This window comes from Carassius gibelio, chromosome A25 (genome assembly GCF_023724105.1).
Source record: "Carassius gibelio isolate Cgi1373 ecotype wild population from Czech Republic chromosome A25, carGib1.2-hapl.c, whole genome shotgun sequence".
Taxonomy (NCBI): domain Eukaryota; kingdom Metazoa; phylum Chordata; class Actinopteri; order Cypriniformes; family Cyprinidae; genus Carassius; species Carassius gibelio.
In genome coordinates, this window is record NC_068395.1 from 17,895,946 (window position 1) to 17,912,568 (window position 16,623).

Genomic DNA, 16,623 nt, shown 5'->3' on the forward strand with positions numbered 1-16,623 from the left:
TGAAGAACACTGGTGACTTGACTTTCCCCACGAAGATCAATGGTGACTTGCCCTTGTCCATGAATTTCACTGGTGACTTGACTCCGGAGTGTCAACGGTGACTAGCCCTGATTCTGGAAGGTCAACGGTGACTAGCCCTGACTCTGGAAGGTCAACGGTGACTAGCCCTGATTCTGGAAGGTCAACGGTGACTAGCCCTGATTCTGGAAGGTCAACGGTGACTAGCCCTGACTCTGGAAGGTCAACGGTGACTAGCCCTGACTCTGGAAGGTCAACGGTGACTAGCCCTGACTCTGGAAGGTCAACGGTGACTAGCCCTGAATCTGGAAGGTCAACGGTGACTAGCCCTGACTAACCCTGACTCTGGAGGGTCACTGAGCACCTGCCTCGACTCTGGAGGGTCCACGAGCACCTGACTCGACTCTGGCGGATCAACAGGAACCTGAATCGGCTCTGGAAGGTCAACTGTGGCTGTCATTCTGTGCAGAAGCACTGGAAAAAACAGCCATCTTGGGCCGTGGCGCTGGACCGGTGGCCATTTTGGGCAGTGGAGCTGGGCTGGCGTCCATCCTGGGCAGTGGCGCTGGGCTAGCGGCCATCTTGTGCTGTAGCGATGGGCTGGCAGCCATCCTGCATCGTGACACTGGGCTGGTGACCACCTTGTGCTGTGGTGCTGGGCTGGCGTCCATCTTGCCTAGTGGCGCTCGGCTGGCGGCCATCTTGTGCAGTGGCGCTGGACTTGCGGCCATCATAGGCAGTGGCGCTGGGCTGGCGGCCATCTTGTGCAGTGTCGCTGGGCTGGCGGCCATCTTGTGCAGTGTCGCTGGGCTGGCGGCCATTCTCGGCAGACGTGCGCCTCTCAGTTCCCAATGGTGAGACGGCAGATCCAATCCATCCCTCAGTAGCCCAGGGCCATGGTGGAGCACGATGCCGGACCTCATCTCAACCACTCACTCCTCTGCGACCTCCCCTGGTCCCACGAAACACGACCAGGTGGGTTCCCTCAAAACCACTCTTTCTCTCCCACTCGGTCGCTGGGGAGGAAACATCAAAAAACATACCGCTGGATCTTAGCTTGATGGAGTCCTTCTGTGACGTTCAGAGACCCAGTGAAACACAGGGAACGAGAGATCCAATTGCAGTAATGTTTATTAGGGTAATCCAAATCGTAATCCAACAAACCAGGGTCAAAACCAGAATCTATCCAAACAAACAAACAAACAAGGAAGGAACAGGAAAGGTAACAGGAATGGAAACAGGAATTGGAACTCGGGAATACGAGAGGACTGGGTACGGATGGAAAGGACTCCATGCAGACAACAGGAAAAGACTGGTTAATATAGGGAGGCTAATGACTAATAAGTGAAGGCACCTGGTGCAATTACAGTATTTCACAATTGTTAAAACACTAAACCCCATTCTCTGAACCCAATGCTCAGTGGCCTAAACCCATTTGTCGAATCAGTCACTTTGTAGGCAAAATCTTAAACAAGTTCAGGTAGTTAAGACAATGTTTGCAAATCTCATCCACTCTTTTTGCAAAATTCTAAGCACATTCTTACTCACTAAAACACATTTTGCACTGTGTTGCAAAATGGTAAATACATGTGGCAAAAGTTAAACACAACTACAACACAACTGTCATCATTTACACACAACAACTCAAAATTGTTCACACTTGTTTCTAATGATGTGATCAAATCAGTTGTCTAGAATATAAGCCAGTACAGGTGTCCCAGGTACGTTGAGTGTTGATCCCACAATGGATGGAGACAATGTGAGAGGAAGAGGAGGAAGAGTTTGTGTAAGAGGTGGTGGATGAGGAGGAAGAGTACAAGGACAACTGCGTCCACCAGAATCAGGACATTCAGAGAAGAGAACAGGTAAATTTATTGTTTTTCTAATTTGACATTTGATATAGCACATCAGTTTTCCATTTTGTAGAATTACAAGACTACCAAATGAGGGTGGATGGACTCCTTTGTTCTCCCAACAGCAAGAGGCACTCATTGTTGATATGGTCCATCAAAACAATGTCATCCGACTGTGTGAAATACAGCAATGACTTGTAGAAGACAATGTAAACTTTGAAGCTATCAACAATGTCAGCCTTTCTACCATTTCCTGTGGCTCTCCACCATCGGGATGCTGAGGCAGAATGAGGCTCTCATTGACTTTGAATTTGCATTTGCACAATGTTTTGTGTTATATGCTTTGGATTTAGAGTTGTCTTTGTTCTTTGAGCTTACTTTATTTTTATGCTGAAAATACAGAAATTCTATACTGTATTACTTGCAGTTTTTACAGTATGCAATATATTTGCTGTACTGAGTTGTGAATTATTTACTTTTATTTATGGCAAAATTCTTTTCTATATGCAATAAAAAAAATCATCTGTAACTACATGCCCTGGACGCTGTGTTGTCAATTTTTTGATGTAGTGTCTAATGAATGCTGATGAGTGTTTATATATTGACTGGCTGTGTTTATCTTTTGAAGCATTTGAAGTGTTTGATTTTGCCAGAAGAGTCAGGGGTTTTGTGTATGTAGTTTAAAGAATGGGTTTTGTGTTTAAAGTTTTGAGAATATGGGTGAAGGTTTCAAGAAATGTGTTTTAGCAGTTGTGAAATACTGTAACAGGAGTGCAATTACTGTGATGAAGGGTCAAGGTTAGTGGGAATTTTAGTGCCTACGGTGAGGTGCCTAAGGGAAAGTGAGACCACTAGTGGAAACCCAGGGAAACAGAGACCAGACAGCGTGACATATGGTCATACTTCCTGGTTCTAGTAAGAACTCTTGCTGCTGCATTTTGGACTAGCTGTAGTTTGTTTACTAAGCGTGCAGAACAACCACCCAATAAAGCATTACAATAGTCTAACCTTGAAGTCATAAATGCATGGATTAACATTTCTGCATTTGACATTGAGAGCATAGGCCGTAATTTAGATATATTTTTGAGATGGAAAAATGCAGTTTTACAAATGCTAGAAACGTGGCTTTCTAAGGAAAGATTGCGATCAAGTAGCACACCTAGGTTCCTAACTGATGACGAAGAATTGACAGAGCAACCATCAAGTCTCAGACAGTGTTCTAGGTTATTACAAGCAGAGTTTAAGTCCTATAATTAACACCTCTGTTTTTTCAGAATTTAGCAGTAAGAAATTACTCGTCATCCAGTTTTTTTTATATTGACTATGCATTCCATTAGTTTTTCAAATTGGTGTGTTTCACTGGGCCGTGAAGAAATATAGAGCTGAGTATCATCAGCATAACAGTGAAAGCTAACACCATGTTTCCTGATGATATCTCCCAAGGGTAACATATAAAACGTGAAGAGTAGCGACCCTATTACTGAGCCTTGAGGTACTCCATACTGCACTTGTGAGCGATACACGCTCCAAAAGGAGTCCAGACATTGGAAAAATATCAGTCCACATGCGTTTTATATTTAATATGAGGGAAATAGACATGCATGCATCCGTGACACAAAAAATATTAAACTTTTAATCGACAGCAATTCTGTCAATTACAATAAGGTTATTAAATTGTCTGCTATATATATGCTTCTTATTTATTAAATACGGGCAATTGATTGATAAAACATTGATCAAAATTAAGATAAGCTGTATAAAAAACAAATATCTTTTAAAAAGAGTTTTCCATAAATAACTTCTGTATGACCTGGCAATAAAATTTGAAAAAAGTGTGTCTGGTGTCGGTTCTATTTTAAGCGGGTCGGGTCGGGTGCGGATTTTAATTAGTGCTGCTGTCGGAAAACGGGTCGGATGCGGTTTTAAGCACTGTGGGTACGGATTTACAAAATCGGACCCGTGCAGCTCTCTGACAGACACTATTTAACTGAACAGAGATGACATCACTGAATTCAATGATGAACTGCCTTTAACTATCATTTTGCATTATTGACACACTGTTTTCCTAATGAATGTTGTTCAGTTGCTTTGACGCAATGTATTTTGTTTAAAGCGCTATTTAAATAAAGGTGACTTGACTTGACTTGAGTGTACATATGAAACCCTTGAGCATACATCAATCAATCAATCACCTTTATTTATATAGTGCTTTAAACAAAATACATTGCATCAAAGCACTGAACAACATTCATTTGGAAAACAGTGTGTCAATAATGCAAAATGATAGTTAAAGGCAGTTCATCATTGAATTCAGTTATGTCATCTCTGTTCAGTTTAAATAGTGTCTGTGCATTTATTTGCAATCAAGTCAATAATATCGCTGTAGATGAAGTGACCCCAACTAAGCAAGCCAGAGGCGACAGCGGCAAGGAACCGAAACTCCATCGGTGACAGAATGGAAAAAAAAACCTTGGGACCAGACGAAACCAGTAGTTCAATTCCAGGCTGCAGCAAAGTCAGATTGTGCAGAAGAATCATCTGTTTCCTGTGGTCTTGTCCTGGTGGTCCTCTGAGACAAGGTCTTTACAGGGGATCTGTATCTGGGGCTCTAGTTGTCCTGGTCTCCGCTGTCTTTCAGGGCAGTAGAGGTCCTTTCTAGGTGCTGATCCACCATCTGGTCTGGATACGTACTGGATCCGGGTGACTGCAGTGACCCTCTGATCTGGACACAGACTGGATCTGGTGGCCACGGTGACCTCGGAACAAGAGAGAAACAGACTAATATTAGCATAGATGCCATTCTTCTAGTGATGTAGCAAGTACATAGGGTGTTATGTGAAGTGTTTCCGGTTCCGGTTTACCTAATTTATGCAGCCTAAAAATCCTTTAATGGATTTGGATATTAAAAACATATTAGTATGTTATGTGTATGCCAGGTTAAAGAGATGGGTCTATAATCTAGATTTAAACTGCAAGAGTGTGTCTGCCTCCCGAACAATGTTAGGTAGGTTATTCCAGAATTTAGGCGCCAAATAGGAAAAGGATCTGCCGCCCGCAGTTGATTTTGATATTCTAGGTATTATCAAATTGCCTGAGTTTTGAGAATGTAGCGGACGTAGAGGAGTATAATGTAAAAGGAGCTCATTCAAATACTGAGGTGCTAAACCATTCAGGGCTTTATAAGTAATAAGCAATATTTTAAAATCTATACGATGTTTGATAGGGAGCCAGTGCAGTGTGGACAGGACCGGGCTAATATGGTCATACTTCCTGGTTCTAGTAAGAACTCTTGCTGCTGCATTTTGGACTAGCTGTAGTTTGTTTACTAAGCGTGCAGAACAACCACCCAATAAAGCATTACAATAGTCTAACCTTGAAGTCATAAATGCATGGATTAACATTTCTGCATTTGACATTGAGAGCATAGGCCGTAATTTAGATATATTTTTTAGATGGAAAAATGCAGTTTTACAAATGCTAGAAACGTGGCTTTCTAAGGGAAGATTGCGATCAAGTAGCACACCTAGGTTCCTAACTGATGACGAAGAATTGACAGAGCAACCATCAAGTCTTAGACAGTGTTCTAGGTTATTACAAGCAGAGTTTTTAGGGCCTATAATTAACACCTCTGTTTTTTTCTGAATTTAGCAGTAAGAAATTACTCGCCATCCAATTTTTTATGTCGACTATTCATTCCATTCGTTTTTTGGTGTGTTTCACCGGGCTGCGAGGAAATATAGAGCTGAGTATCATCAGCATAACAGTGAAAGCTAACACCCTGTTTCCTGATCATATATCCCAAGGGTAACATATAAAGCGTGAAGAGTAGCGGCCCTAGTACTGAGCCTTGAGGTACTCCATACTGCACTTGTGATCGATATGATACATCTTCATTCACTGCTACGAACTGATGGCGGTCATATAAGTACGATTTAAACCATGCTGATGCACTTCCATTAATGCCAACAAAGTGTATGCAAAAAGTCTATGCAAAAGAATGTTGTGGTCAATTGTGTCAAACGCAGCACTAAGATCCAATAAAACTAATAGAGAGATACACCCACGATCAAATGATAAGAGCAGATCATTTGTAACTCTAAGGAGAGCAGTCTCAGTATGATACGGTCTAAATCCTGACTGGAAATCCTCACATATACCATTTTTCTCTAAGAAGGAATATAATTGTGAGGATACCACCTTTTCTAGTATCTTGGACAGAAAAGGGAGATTCGAGATTGGTATATAATTAACTAGTTCTTTAGGGTCAAATTGTGTTTTTTTTATGAGAGGCTTAATAACAGCCAGTTTGAAGGTTTTGGGGACATATCCTAATGACAATGAGGAATTAATAATAGTCAGAAGAGGACCTATGACTTTTGGAAGCACCTCTTTTAGGAGCTTAGATGGTATAGGGTCTAACATACATGTTGTTGGTTTAGATGATTTAACAAGTTTATACAATTCTTCCTCTCCTATAGTAGAGAATGAGTGGAACTGTTCCTCAGGGGGTCTATAGTGCACTGTCTGATGTAATACTGTTGCTGACGGCTGAATGGTTGCAATTTTATCTCTAATAGTATCGATTTTAGAAGTAAAGTAGTTCATAAAGTCATTACTGTTGTGGTGTTGGGAAATGTCAACACTTGTTGAGGCTTTATTTTTCGTTAATTTAGCCACTGTATTGAATACCTATTGAAATACCTGGGGTTATGTTTGTTTTCTTCTAAAAGAGAAGAAAAGTAATCAGATCTAGCAGTTTTTAATGCTTTTCTGTAGGATATGTTACTTTCCCGCCAAGCAATATGAAATACCTCTAGTTTTGTTTTCCTCCAGCTGCGCTCCAGTTTTCGGTCTGCTCTCTTTGTAAAATCACCAAACTCTTTAATAAAGTCTGTATGGTGCCCTGGTGGCCTGTATACAGTAGCCAGTACAAACATAACAGGGGATTTATCATTAACATTGGTTTCTCTGGATAATGTTATATGTAGCACCATTACTTCAAACGAGTTATACTTGAAGCCTGCCCTCTGAGAAATCCTGAAAACGTTATAAATTGAAGCAACTCCTCCCCCTTTGCTTTTTAGACGCGGCTCATGTTTATAACAGTAATCTTGGGGGTGGACTCATTTAAAATAATGTAATCATCAGGTTTTAGCCAGGTTTCTGTCAAACAGAGCACATCTATATTATGATCAGTTATCATATTATTTACAAAAAGTGTTTTCGTAGAAATGGATCTGATATTCAATAAGCCAATCTTTATCATTTGTTTATCCATATTGCATTTGTTTTTTATTTGTTGAACCTCAATTAAATTGTTAGTCTTAACTTGGTTTGGACGTTTTTTGTATTTTCTAGTTCGGGGAACAGCAATCACCAATAACTAGAGCACTTTCATCAGGTTTCTCAGTGGGTGCATCACTGAGTGGGGAGAACCTGTTTAATGTTTTGATTGGAACAGAAGAGCGGTGTTTTGACCCACGACTACGCTGCCTCATCGTCACCCAGTTGCCCTGCTGCAGGGGCTCTGCTGGAACCGGACAATGTACAGGAATCCCTGAGCTAGACGCATCCAAAGCCGTATCTAGAGCCCTAACATTCTTACTGTCCTCAATCTCTGTCAGCCTAACTATTTCCCTGCATTTATCACATGTGAATCCCTCATCGCGGACAGAGATAGATAAACTGTACATGTGGCAAGAGGTGCAAATAACGATAGCAGGAGAAGCCATTACTCACCGTGCTTGATGAAATATTCTTACTGCGGTTGTTTGATGAACTTGTGAAAAACTGCAGCGTGAGAGAGGAGAGGAGAAAAGAAAACGCTAATGACAAGCTAACGAGTGCTAACGCTTTGCAGGTGTGCTGCAGTCACGGAAGAGTGAACGATCAAAGTTAATCTGATAAGATTGATCGGTAATATCAGAAATATGGTGTGAATTAAGTTATATTTTACAACTTAAAAAGAGAAAAAAAAAACAACAACAAACAAGCAGACAGTGATAGTAAGAAAGATTATAGAGAAAAAAATAAAATAAAATAAAAACAGCTATACGGAGCTACGATTAGCTACAGAAGGCCAACAGGAAGTAGAGAAAACACTGTCCAACCGTACATGTGAAACACTTGTCCGTACATGGGAAACACTTGAGCGTAAATGTGAAACACTTGCCCGTACATGGGAAACACTTGAGCGTACATGGGAAACACTTGAGTTTACATGTGAAACACTTGCGTGTACATGTGAAACACTTGCGTGTACATGTGAAACACTTGCATTCTCAAGTGTTTCAATGGGTTTCTTCTCAAACGGCCTCCCATAGTCCTGACTCTATGTGGTCATTAAAAATCCCAGGATGTCCTTCGAAAAAGAGTAAGGGGCAACCCTGTCATCCTGGACAAATTTCCCTATTAGCCTCTGAACATAATGTCCTCCTAATCATCCCCATACACTGATTGGCTTCATCACTCGTCTCCTCTGCACCATTAAGCTGGTGTGTGAAAGTTTGTAAATGGTCCAAAACAGATTCATGGTCACACATTAGACCTTGTCTTGTCATGCAGTTTCCCTTTTTTAAATATTGAGATACAAAAGTCTGTTTTTTCTGACCATGCACCAATTGTATTTGACGTTTCCCTTCCATACAATACTGCTAAGCAATGCGAATGGATGATTAAACCTGCCACTGCTGCACAATTTTCAGAAACATTTAGTAATGTTATAGAGACTATAGGGCGGTCTGCTTTTCTATGTACAGATGAGCTTATTTCTTGTTTTTCATCCACCTGTATAAATATCCTTGATAAAATTGCACCACTAAAGCCCAGGCACTCCAAACGTAATTCTGCACTCGAGCTGCTAGGCAAAAGTGTAGGAAAGCTGTAGGAAATTGCAGGTACTTTATGATATCCTAAAGGACTGTTGCCGTAATTATCAGAGAACTGTTAAAACTGAAAAGGCTAAATACCTCTCTGATGTAAGCGATAAAAATGGCCATTAACCTCTAAAAAAAATAGTTCTTTTCAGAACAATTAATTCTATTCTTCATACCCCCCAATCCATAAAGCAGGAAAAATCCATTGTTTCTTGTGAAAAATTCCTCCACTTTTTTGTGGAAAAGATTACCACTATTAGAGCTAGCATTTCCAGCCTTTGATCCTTCCATTTCCAAAGAGTGTGCTGCAGTCTTCAATAGCCGCGTGTCCACTGTTGAGCTTAAACCGGGCGTGCTAGTGCGTGCCAGGGCAGTCGTGTGTTCACTGTCACTCCCGGGGCTTGATCGTGCCTCGCCGGGGCGCCTCGGGGCCAATGGCCAGGGTTTTTTGGCCCGATGAAAACCTTGGGCCAAAGCGGGCCAGCTGGGGCTAGAGGAGGGGCTTTGACAGCTTTAACAGCTATAAAACCAGTATTAAAGACTTTTTAAAATAAGTTGATCTCAAAACTCACTTTTAGTCAGCAGCGAGTGTTTGAAATAACTTGATCCGATATGGATTATAATCACCATACAAGGCAGAAATATTTATAAGCGATGTAAAAGACTATGCACGCCAAACATTAACGTTACCATAGTAAACATGGTAAATATGACCGCTTGAAGAAATCAGACATCAGCTTCCTATTCTCTATCACAACTGTGTATTTATTTAGTTTTTCTGTAGTTCAAGTGGTAGAGCATTGTAGGTGGTTCGGGGCTCCGGGTTCAATTCCCCGGGAACACATGATAAATAAAAATTGATAGCCTGAATGTACTGTAAGTCACTTTGGATAAAAGCATCTGCTAAATGCATACATTTAATTTACATTTAATTTTATATTTTCTGTCATAAGTCTCGTCTCGAGAGTTTAGCTCCAAATAGCGTTACAAATAAATCAATAAAATAACAATACATTGATTCCTGTGTGATTAATTTTGAGTCCTGATAAATTAATTCATTATGATCAATGTATCACTTATTCTATAGTAAAACACTGATGGTTTGGAATTTAAATATATAACAAAGCATGCAAACAAATGGCCGCTTTTATCATGTTTGTTTTGTGATCGCGCATGTTCCAGTGACTTATTTCTTAGTTTTCTGACAACTTCTCTTTGATGGTGAAATAATGAGGTTGCATGACGTTGTTCTGAGAGGCGTGTAAAGGGCGTGTTTTAGTGACGTGCAGCGGTGCTTCAGGGTCCACTGTGGAAACCCTGTGCTATTCTGTCCTCGGTGCTACTGGCCCGAGGCTATGAGCCCCGCCGGTCCGCTTTAAGCCCTGGCTCGCACTGGCCCGGCAGGGGAAATGCAGCTAATGAGTATGAACCTGTTTCCATCCTGGCTCTTAATGATATTGTTACACACTTAAAACCGTTCACTGGCGGTATGGAACAATATTGGACCAAACATCCAAGCAATTGCACCTAAATAGTTGTTTGTTGATTGTGAACAGCTGTGTCAGTAATCAGATCTGAGTGTGGCTAGAGGAACTGAGGTGTGATGAACCACAGTTTTAACAGGCGGGCAAACACTTTTTCACACAGGGCCATGTAGTTTTGGATTTAGTTTTCCCTTAATAATAAAAATATTTCACTTCATTTAAACAGTGCATGTTGTGTTTACTTGTGTTATATTTGACTAATATTTATATAATTATAATTTGTTTGATGATCTGAAACATTAAAGTGTGACAAACAAGCAAAAAAAAAAAAAAAAAAAGACAATGTTTAATTCAGATGCGAAAAGAATTCATATCTATATAGCACACGAGCACAGAGGGATTTGAGAGTAGAGCAGTGTGTATCTGAGCATGCGCGTCCAGTTTTGTGCGCTACAATAATGCTCTCTCGACATTTGTCAGTAAAATAATGCCATAAGTGCCTGACGGGAATAAATGTGTCGTAAGTAAACATGTGACTCTAGTTGTGTATTAAACGGAGCTGAAACGACTCCTATATGAATGCATACAAGTGTTGATGAAGCGCCCGTCTGGCCGTCGCCTTGTTCCTCCAGCTGTCCTCTACAGGACCTGGCACTCGTGTCAATCGCTGCTCTCACCGCCACGCTGCAGGAAATAAGGGCTGCTGTGTCTTTCAGACTACAACACTTTCACTGTAGAAATATTTGCTCTTTGTGCTCAACATGAACAAAAGCCACATAAAGCATCGACACAAGTGGCCATCCAGGGCTGACGAGTCCCATCTGCACGAAGCAACTGGTTTTAAGGGGCCAGTGACCTGCCTTCTCCCCTTCTGTTAGTAGAAAAACATCCCTGTTTCTTTAAAACATTACATTAATCATCAGAATTGCTGTCAATTAAAAGTTTAATATTTTTTGTGTCACGGATGCATGCATGTCTATTTCCCTCATATTAAATATAAAACACATGTGGATTGATATTTTTCCAATGTCTGGACTCCTTTATTAATGGAGTATATAAACAGACGTTTCAATATATTAGTATTAAATGCATTTTCTGAGAATTTATATTTCAAGTTTTTACTACAAATGTTGAAATGCGTGCTCTTTGGTCCATCAGTGCTCGAGTCACTGATCACATTAGAATAAAATATCTCATAATAAAATACAAAATTGACTGATTTATGGTTGTGTATAGTTCTCATCAGTTGGAAATACAGATAAAGGCTTTCATTTGTTGTATTTTTGATCCTGATAGAAAACAGAACAAAAGAGCGAATCATACCACCGTCTGAGGTTGTGCTTCAAGTCGAACGCACCCATTTTTACTTGTTCACAGCTGAGCATCGCGAGGCGGATCTGCGCCAGAATGCGCATGTGGATGAGCTGCACAAAGTCATTTTCAGATGCAATAAAAAAACAACAACCCTGGATAGCCTAGATTAGGCCCATATTCACAAATGTGTTAGATATGGAATGAAATATTTCATATTCTGATAGTCAAATACATGCAAGTAGAAGTGTATTGTTTAAACACCTTTATAATGATGGCGTTAGTTGAGCTGTATGCGCTATATAGTTTTATGACACAAATTTGAAATAGGCTTAAATCAAACACATTTTAATTCAGATTCAGTGTGTATATATATATGGAAAACAAAAGCAACAAAAAAACCCCAGCTGGCTGATCTCTTACGTCTGTTAACTAATGACTCATGCAGCCGTTGCGCGGTTGTGATTTTTTTTTTAAAAGTGGAACGTAGGCCTATTTTTACGTTTGCATGTAACTGTTTTGAACCCGTGTTTCCCCTGTGTCCGACCCGACCCGCACACGTATCCGACACAGTTGGATATTTTTCACCCGTTTCAGACAAATTTGCGGGTACCCGAACCCGTGCAGGACTCCAGTGTCTGTGCATTTATTTGCAATCAAGTCAATGATATCACTGTAGATGAAGTGACCCCAACTAAAAAAGCCAGAGGCGACAGCGGCAAGGAACCGAAACTCCATCGGTGACAGAATGGAGAAAAAAACCTTGGGAGAAACCAGGCTCAGTTGGGGGGCCAGTTCTCCTCTGACCAGACGAAACCAGTAGTTCAATTCCAGGCTGCAGCAAAGTCAGATTGTGCAGAAGAATCATCTGTTTCCTGTGGTCTTGTCCTGGTGCTCCTCTGAGACAAGGTCTTTACAGGGGATCTGTATCTGGGGCTCTAGTTGTCCTGGTCTCCGCTGTCTTTCAGGGCAGTAGAGTTCCTTTCTAGGTGCTGATCCACCATCTGGTCTGGATACGTACTGGATCCGGGTGACTGCAGTGAGATAATGTTAACTAAATAATGTAAACTTGTCTGACAGCTTCACCTCCTCTTTAAGAACTCTAGGAGTAACACCATCAGACTTCTTCACGTCTCCCTTCATTATCTCCTAATGTGACCACGCCCCGCGCTGAACGCTCTATTCAGATTCTAATGTTTCACTGAAGTGCAGCTTGAATACGCCACACAACAGAAGACAACGCAGCGAGACTGTTTGCTTCGGTGTTTATTTTACTGTTTGCTTCGTCATGAGAGGAATAAGACATAATTCACCCCGAAAAGAGGTGATGTGGTTGAGGATTTGAGATTTGGATTTCCTCAGAAAAAAAAAGGATGAAGTGTTTATTCAGCAGAGATCATAAACATGAGTAAGTCTCTTTTTATTTAATTATATACTTGTACTAGTTTTCACATAACGTGTAAACATTTTACTAATTAGACTTTTCCCAAATACTTTTTTCCAAACTATAATTCCTGACTAAATGTTTAATCAAGTGAAACATTATGAAGTTTCAATAACAATATACAATACTATACCATTCAAAAGCTTGATGTAAATAATAAATGTTACAAATAAATATAACTGTAACAAATGTAACGCAATGCTGTTCTTTCAATTTATTCCCCCTAAAAAACCTGAAAACAATATTCTCAGCTCTTTTCAACATTACAGTTTTTGCCCGTTGCTTGAACACTATAGACCCATGCTTAGACTAAAGTAACACAACTTGAAGCTTTTGTTACCATGCCTCAAACACATGTACCCATACCTTAAACACAAGCGCTGCTTTGCACTCTAGTTGCAATTCTGAACACACTTACTCCTTTCTGCAACACACTTGGTCCTGCATACTACACTCTATTTCATACATAACACACTTCGTTCAAAAATGAAATCTCAGAGTGCCGTTTGGAAAACACATGTATCCAAAATACAAAACACATCGGGTAATTGCTACCACTCAAATACACAACTGAAGACACTTACTTGCAAAACTGAACACCAATCAGCCAGCTGCAAAAAGCCCTCAGTTTAGCCATTTCAAGAACTTTGGGTAACGCTTTAAAATAATGGTCCGTTGTTAATAAGTAGCTATGCAGGAAGTAATAGGTAGTACTACATTAACACTTAACTTAATACTATTAACTAATATAGAAGCAAGATTAACTAAGCAGTAAGTAATAGTTCATTTAGGACATAGGTAGTTCCTTATTAGTTATTTGATAATTACTAAAGAAAAATATCGTCATTGAGAACTACTTTGGAACTATGGCCAACTAATGAAGAATAACCAATTAATTACTAATCACAACAGCTACGTCTATAAAGTGAACAATTAGCTTCTTTATGGAAACGTGTATATATATATATATATATATATATATATATATATATATATATATATATATATAGCCTATCTATATGATATATTTTATGAGCTCCATTAAGTTCAATGTCTCCAACTCTAATAACTTTAACGTTAGTGATATCATGCTGGGGAGGGCTTCTCTTTAGGAAGTGACAATAAATAATGATGTTCTCTTGTCAAAACATCTTTGCATCCTTCATGAAAACATTGACTGCATTTATAGTGCTAAGCACAAAACAACATCTTCCAGATTACAATGTGTCTGGTAGAATATCACTAGTTCCTCACAGAAATATATGGCTGTACAGTATGTGTCAGATAATTTTATTGTAAATTACTTGTGAAATCCATGACTCATTACTCGAGTGTTACCTTGTCAGTCCGCAGGAACTACTAGTGATCTGGCCCATTATTTTAAAGTGAAAAACATGTTAACTCCTGACTAATTACTCAAGTGTTACCTTGTCAGTCCGCAGGAACTAACGTTACTAGTGATCTGGACCATTTATTTTAAAGTGAAAGATTTTTTATTTTAAAGACAGCATTTCTTAAAACTACATAACGTTACTGTTATAAATAAACAAATAACAAACAAACAAACGTAACGTTAATCATTTATTTTTTGCGAAAATATCAAAAGTGGTACCAAAAGTAGTTCAAATGATAATGAGTTCCAGTCGCAGTCCTCTATATAGAGGTAATAGTTTTCATAGGGTACAGAGCAGAATTTAATTTATTAATCCATGAAATTATGTATCTGTCTTCTCTCCGTGAAGGCGCACTGGCGCAGTATTCAAATGTCATAAACTGAAACACAACATGTCGCAATCTGTGACGAATTGGATGAGGACCAATGAGCGTTCGATATCAGTGCCGTAAATCATGTCGTAACGTGGCGCACTGGCGCTATTTTCAAATTCATAACGAGCGCGAGCTCAGCTTTGACTGTGACGGACGCTGTTGCTGAGAATGAATATGAAGAACCATTGATAAAGGGCTGAATTTGGATATGTTCCTTGCAAACATCTGGATTCTAAAGATATGCAGTACAGCAAACAAATAAAATGGATGTGATTTGTAATTGTATGCTGTGCTTTTGTGTGTATCTATGGTTTGCAGCATGCACAGAAATGTTAGTTCCTATTAAATAGACGAGTAAACTGCTTTCAATAAATTGAATAAAAACATGTATTTGTACGTTTTACTGCTATAAATACGTATAAATTGTACGTTTCTATGTGCATGAAAACGTATGTAAATATACGTGTGATAGAACCACATTTAACGTAAAAATACACATGTATTCTCATGAGATCACATTGAACACTCGAGTCATGGATTTCACAAGTAATTTACAATAAAATTATCTGACACATACTGTACAGCCATATATTTCTGGGAGGAACTAGTGATATTCTACCAGACACATTGTAATCTGGAAGATGTTGTTTTGTGCTTAGCACTATAAATGCAGTCAATGTTTTCATGAAGGATGCAAAGATGTTTTGACAAGAGAACATCATTATTTATTGTCACTTCCTGAAGAGAAGCCCTCCCCAGCATGATATCACTAACGTTAAAGTTATTAGAGTTGGAGACATTGAACTTAGTGGAGCTCATTAAATATATCATATAGATAGGCTATATATATATATATATATATATATATATATATATATATATATATATATATATATATATATACGTTTCCATAAAGAAGCTAATTGTTCACTTTATAGACGTAGCTGTTGTGATTAGTAATTAATTGGTTATTCTTCATTAGTTGGTCATAGTTCCAAAGTAGTTCTCAATGACGATATTTTTCTTTAGTAATTATCAAATAACTAATAAGGAACTACCTATGTCCTAAATGAACTATTACTTACTGCTTAGTTAATCTTGCTTCTATATTAGTTAATAGTATTAAGTTAAGTGTTAATGTAGTACTACCTATTACTTCCTGCGTAGTTACTTATTAACAACGGACCATTATTTTAAAGCGTTACCGAACTTTGCAAGCATGGATGGAGGGAGAGGAAGAGGAAGAGGAAGAGCAAGAGGAAGAGGAGGAGGAAGAGGAGGAGGAGGAGGAAGAGGAGGAGGAAGAGGAGGAGGTCGAAGAGGCCATGCACAGACCCCTATTTCTGATGATATAAGAGCAGCTTTGGTGGAGCATGTGATCAACCATGGCCTGACCGTGATGGAAGCTGTGCAGAGAGTCCACACACACGCTGCATGTCTCTTCTGCAGGTGATGGACCTGTGACGACATTCAGGTGACAGCAATCCATGGATGGTTTCCACATGCAGGGGGATATTTTCCCCGGTGCCTAGGGGGAGAAGATGAGGCCAACAGACGGCGGGATCCATGAGCCCACGAATGCACAATTGCCATGATATATATATATATATATATATATATATATATATATATATATATATATATATATATATATATATATATATATATATATATATATTTATTTATTATTTTATTTTGCTTTTTTTGCTTTATCTGAGTTTGTTACTGCAATATACAGTGCTACAATGTACAATATTGAGCAGGCCTATTTGTTTTTTGGTTGTGTGAAAATGTGCCTCCTGAAAATATGCCTTCTGAGTAAACAGTGAAAATCAAAGACTGCAGTGTTTTATATGAAGTAGACTAGTGTG